Here is a 5,689-nt window from a genome sequence, read left to right as displayed (position 1 = left end):
ATTTGAGACTAATCAGCACACGATGGTGAAAAAATGTTGGTGGCATTTTATTATTGCATTAGAGGCTTAAAATAGTAAAAACTGATTGATTTACCAACTTTAAAGTAGATCTGTTGTTTCACAATTTGGTGGCGAAAGAGAGATAATCAAGTACAAATAAGATTAACACTAATCAAACAGCATCGAAAATCTGTAATCATACTACCAGTGTGACACGGCATCAGCTTTCATGGGGCTGGGGATGGCAAAGCGTTAATGCTAGCTAATGCTGGCTATGTATTAGCCATCATCACGATTATTGACACTGCTCAAGAACTTCTGTGAAACTGCAACACTAAAAGTTGCCATTTGTCATTGTAACAATAGCAACTTGTTGTTCTATTTTCAGAATACATAACTTGCAAATAAATCCATACCGAATAGAAAAACAAGATCGAATTAATAATGAATGAAGTTCTAAAGTTCTGTGACTGTGTACATAAAAAGCAAAAACAAAGACGTTGTTTCCATCTTCAAAGCAGCCATTTCAAGAGCAATGAGATCACAAGTTAACTGCGCAAGGTCGCAGTAATTCTGATTGTACCACCCTTTAACATAAGATTTCCCTGCTTAAAAGCAATTAAAAGGTTAAAAATTAACAACAAATTCAAATAGAATTTGCTAGAGGCAAGCTAACATAAAAGGAGACAAACAAGACAAACTGTCACAGAAGTGTATGGGTTTGAGATAAAATCAGTGTAAGATTCAGCGTGTAATCAATGTCATCTTTGATAGGTGATTTTTTTGTTTGGTTGGGGTTTTTTGTTTTGCTAAAACACTGCCGGAGTGTATTTATCTGGACTGCAAAATCTTTGTTTATTCACAGTACCAGTGCAATAACTTACAGACAGACACTTTGTGGCTCAGTGACGCTAGCTATGAGGAAGTTGAGCATTTGTTTTCTCAGGCATGTGGGCATGTGGGCACAGAAGGTTTCACTATGAGAAGTGCAAAAGAGAGATTTTGCTGTAGATGCAATGACACTGACAGTTACACTGACATTTTCCCACAGCTTGTCCAGTTGCTAAATCTTCACCCACTAATAGACCTACCAGAAAGCCTCCAATGTAGCTGCACTACTATTATTACCTAATGTCTTCACAGCGAATCTATATGACAGAATATGTTCATAAATCCATGCACGCAACTGCTGTTATAAGCAGACAATGTATCACTTCCTGCTTAATGCTTTTGTTTAGTCATGTTAATGGTTTACCATCTTATCAGTGTTGATATCACGGATAAAAAGTTAATAAGTAAATGTAAAACGTCTACAGCTTGACCTCTAATCAAAATCTGAGATTTATAACTAGAGAGCCTTCAGTTTGCTTTCAAAGCTGTGTACATGCTGCGTCACACAGTATCTGGTACAGCGCAAGGCGTGGTTTGCTTTTTTCATTCCACACTTCTGGCACCTTATTGGCCATTCTCTGATAATATACAGTTAATCCAATAACATACTTTCTGTTCATTTTGAGGTGATTGTAACAGGAAAAATATACGCCCATGTCTACAGGGATGTAAACATGAAATATTTAAGGTCAAGTTGCTTTACTTTTTGTTTTATTTATTGGCGTGAAAATTGTTATATTAGCAGAGCTGCATGACTTTTACTCTGGCTTGTGGTCTTTGGACCTCATAAACAATTAACCTCTTAAGCTGCAAGCCTGACTGATCTCCTGCCTTTTGCCCCGTATCAAGGGGCGTTGGGGCTTAAGAGGTTAAAACAATCTAAGAAGCATTTTTCAAAATACACTGAGCACAAAGTCCTTTTGCAAATCTTCTGTATGCAATATTGTAGGGACTACCTTATAATATAAAGCGCCTTGAGGCGATTGATGTTGTGATTTGGCGCCACATAAATGAAAGTGAATTTAATTGAAATTCTGGTGCTTTAAATTTTAAACTAAAGCGAGTCTTAATTAATGGGAATTCTAACACCTGCAATTCTGTCACATCTGGCCAGACTGTGAGATACAGTCAAAAGTAGTGTTACACTCGTTCAATAGCGCTGTAGTGAACGCATACGTATTCCATCACCGTTATTGCTGATTTTGCAAGTATGTCTCAATTTTAATACATTCTTCACAAGAGAAGCAAATATCCATACTCGATCATGCTCCAAACATTTCCCCTGTATTAGTGGCGATACTGCAGCATGTCTGTGCAGTCCAGCACAAACTGAACGCAGCTGAAGAGTCATCTCCCACAGTCCCAGGCCTGCAGGCCCTGCACAAGATTATAAGAAGTGACAGCATCACTGTAAATTTGACAAATAGCACAACACAGGGAAGACCTCAGGGGTCAGGGCTGTGACTGCGCAGGATCTTGATGTTAGCTAGCTTGTGTGTGTGTGTGAATGAGAATGAAAGTGTGGACAGAGATGCAGAGATGTGTAAACAAAGATTGCTCACAAAGTATTCATGGAATCCTTCCAATAAGATTCAGCTGTTATCATCAAATGGATATAACCTCTCTGCCTCTCATTGAATGGGTGTCGTGTAAATCCTCTACTCTGAGATGCTAATAACATTTCTAGATTCATTCCTGACATATTATTAGAAAATTCATCAAGTGCTGAACTCTGTTGTGCAGTCTCCAAATGAGCTTTTAACAGTTTGCTAAATGCTAATGCTCATTTTAAGATACAGATACTACTATCAAATTGCTATCTTTCTTTATCCGATCATTCATGGTGTCCTTGAATTATGCAGTCTTGTCCCATAGTTAGTTTCTGTTAACAGTGACAGTGTGTGCCATCTCAACACTTGCATTCACACCCAAATGAGAGAAGCACATAATGGGGTGAGACCCGGTTGAGTAACGCATTGAAGTGATTAAAGACGTTGAAAATACAATACAAAGCTGTCAGTCTTAAATGCAATATTATGCATTTTAGTGCCAAAATCTTATCAGTAAATAGAAAAGCCTGTTCTATTTTATCTCTAATGAAATAAAATGCAATGATGGTAATAAAAAACTCAAAGGTCAGCAAAATGTAGGAACGTGGAAAAGAGCAATGCAGCATCAAAAGATACAGACAAGATGGCAAAAAATATATATATTTGTGTGATTACACTGACAGTTCGGCTTTGATTATTATAAGACAGAACAGGCAGCGTTGTCTGATTTTAAATAAACCACATAATTATACAGAAAAAGTTATGTATGATTGCACTGACGTTTAGGTGTAAAAACATGCTGGTGTTAAGCGTTATATACACGTCTATATTAAGGAGTCAAACATACATCAGCTACATAGACTATAGGCTCTCTGATTCTTCATATTCAACATTGTTCAGGGTTTTTACAAGCAATGTAATGTTTTACGGCATGATGATTGCTTGGCACGTTTAATCAAAATTGGCTGTGCAGAAAACTCACTCTAGCCATAAAGAAAAAAGATGTTAGGGGCATCAAAAGTTATCTAACTGGGGAACTCTGTGTTTCCCTCCTGCTGCTTTGATGCTTTGTTGCCTTTACAGATAAAACTGATTGCAGCTGATTGCCACATTAATACACAGAGTCATCAGGAAACAGGGTTTTAGGGGCAGGTGGTGGGGTGTTGTTTTCTTTTTGATGTATTTGTAAAGCCATTTAGATATAAATTTGGATGGAGCAACAATCATTAAATAATGCTATTGTGGAAAAAAGAAAAAGCATCAGATCAGGGCCACATATTACAAAATATTGTTCATAGTATGCTGCAGTTATATTCTAATAACATTACCCCAACTTTAGATTAACTTCAGGGTTGTAATGTTGCAGAAAATCTCTGGTTATTTTGCAGCCATGCAGCAGTGTTGTAACAGGTACAGCTGGTTGAGATTTACTGATGAAGACATCCCAAAGGTTTTAAAGAATCCAGATCATATCCTCTTCTCTGTGCACCTTTGTAGCTGAAGAATTGAGGTGAAGGGTCTTTACATTACAATATAAAGTACCTTAAGACAGCGAGAAAATTCAAGATCAAGATTTAAAAACAAAAAAATCAAACTGAATTGAATTAAATTCATCTGAACTGCCAGAAACCTCTGCTCTGTTTCTGCAGTGTTGCAACTTACTTAACTACATATTTGCTCTTTGGCATTATGTAATATGTTTGGAGGGCAGTTGTGCGTGACATTTCTGAAACCTGCTACAGCAGCAGGCTAAATCACCTAGCTCAAAAGTCTGATGCTAACTGTGTCTCTGTGTTGGCAAAGCAAACACTAATAGTTGTGATAAAAACAGACAGAGTAGGCCAATTTTTCCACAGTGAGCTTCAGGATGAGTATCAGAGAGGTCATCGGGTCATCATAATCTCTCTTTGACCCACATACAGACGGGAAAATAATTATTTGATCCCTGGCTGAAGAAGTAAACAGTCTCTAATTTTTATCATAGGTTTATTTGAACGGAGAGACAGAATATCAACTAAAATTAAAAAAACAAAAACATGTTACATAAAAGTTATAAATTGATTTGGATGTCGTTGAGTGTAATATGGATTTGATCCCCAGCCAGAAATCTGGTTCTCACAGATTGGTAGTCTGCTACATGGGCATGCAGCCCAGTACATTACAATCAGTCAGTCAATTACAGATACTCCTGATCTCAGCTCGTTCTGTTCTAAAATACATCTGCCCACAGAATTGATTTAAGCATGAACAGGTTTGCAATAGCAGGTTTATTAAAAACATGGTAAATTAAAATTAGAGATCAATAAAAGCCTGCTTTCAATGATGATGGCTAACTGTGTGTCTGTACATAAGAGTTCACGGGATGCAGAAACATTTACAAATAGCTTTTCAATAGCTTGAAAAGCATTCAGTGTTTAGATTTAATTATAGCAAATTATATTTTCTCTCTACTTTTAACCGCGCCTTGTAATTTATGACCTTATACCAAACAACATATACTGTTGTACTCTTATTTCCTTCAGCATGTCAGTAAAGATGCATAAACATAATCCGCATGCAATAAATAAGGGACTTGTTTTTACCCCTAACAAGCTAAATAGCTGCTAATATTTTGCGTCAAAACAAAACTTTGTTTCGGGTTTACTGTGATTACATTCTTACACTGAAAACAACAGGATTTCTCTTAAGACGATTATGAACAAACAAAGGTTTGCATTTGTCAATGATTAAGGCAGCTTAAATTGGGTTAACTCAGTGGTGGTTTACACCTGAGGCTTATTTATGGCTCTGATTCATTGCAGCACTCCTTTCTTTAACCTACTAAGACCCGAACTCTTCCACAGCATGTATTTTTAATTCCTCTTTGATATTTGGGCTGATTGGGACCTGATGAATGTAAAAACAAAGAATTACCAATTTTTTTTTTACCTGATTTTTGTTTTTAAGAAAAATAAGAGCCACATATGAGAATATTCGTTTAAAATTTCGATAGAACAGTAGCAGTATAATGTCCTCGTAAGTGAATATCAGGCCCTTGTAGACCCAAATTGAGTATTTTGGTCTAAATAACCCAAAATGTGATGTCCACATATGTGGACGCCAGGTCCTTAGGTGGTTAAGGAACAATGAAATAAACTGTGATAAGAAGATGTGATGGTGAGTATCCCACCCTCAGGTTTGTGTCAAAGTCATTTTAAATGTCCATTCTCAGAATCTAGATCTCGTTATCTGAATATAGAGCAGAACCA

Source organism: Aulonocara stuartgranti, assembly GCF_965226115.1.
Source record: "Aulonocara stuartgranti genome assembly, chromosome: 9".
NCBI lineage: Eukaryota > Metazoa > Chordata > Actinopteri > Cichliformes > Cichlidae > Aulonocara > Aulonocara stuartgranti.
The sequence above is the reverse complement of the archived record's forward strand: the minus strand, read 5'-3'. Positions refer to the sequence as shown.